An 832-nucleotide genomic window follows, 5' to 3' on the forward strand; every position below is an offset into this window, starting at 1 on the left:
AGTGTTACCCAGCTTGCCATGCCTTAGCCTTGGCCAACATGCCATGCCATGACCTCAGCCCGCATGGCATGCCGCAGCGTTGCCTAGCATGCCATGGCTGGAATGCCTTACCACGCATGCCATGCCACGGTCCCGCCCAGCATGCCATGCCACGGCCTCGGCCGCATGCCTTGCCACGGCGTTGCCCAGATTGCTGTGCCACAACGTTGCCCAGCGTGCCATGCCACGGCCTCGGCCCGCATGCCTCGGCCTGGGCCCACAATCCTTGCCACGGCATTGCCCAGCATGCCATGCCACAACGTCGCTCAGCGTGCCATGCCTTAGCCTTGGCCAACATGCCATGCGACGGCCTCGGCCCGCATGGCATGGTACAGCGTTGCCCAGCATACCAAGGCCGAAATGCCATGCCACGGCCTCGGCCCGCATGTCGTGCCATGGCCTCGGCCCGTATGCCCTGCCACGGCGTTGCCCAACGTGCCATGGCTTAGCCTTGGCCAACGTGGCATGCCACGGCCTCGGCCCCAGCCCGTATGCCATGCCACAGCGTTGCCCAGCGTGCCATGCCACAGCGTTGCCCAGCGTGCTATGCCTTAGCCTTGGCCAACATGCCATGCCATAGATTCGGCCTACATGCCATACCACAGCGTTGCCCAGCATGCCAAGGCCGGAATGCCATGCCACGGCCTCGGCCCGCATGCCACGCCACGGCCTCGGCCCGCATGCCTCGTCACAGCGTTGCCCAGCGTGCCATACCTTAGCCATGGCCTCGGCTAGCACGGCGTGCCACGGCCTCGGGCCGCATGCCTTGCCACGGCGTTGCCGAGCATGCCAT

Source organism: Camellia sinensis, chromosome 12 (assembly GCF_055761805.1).
Source record: "Camellia sinensis isolate YWXY chromosome 12, ASM5576180v1, whole genome shotgun sequence".
Lineage (NCBI taxonomy): Eukaryota > Viridiplantae > Streptophyta > Magnoliopsida > Ericales > Theaceae > Camellia > Camellia sinensis.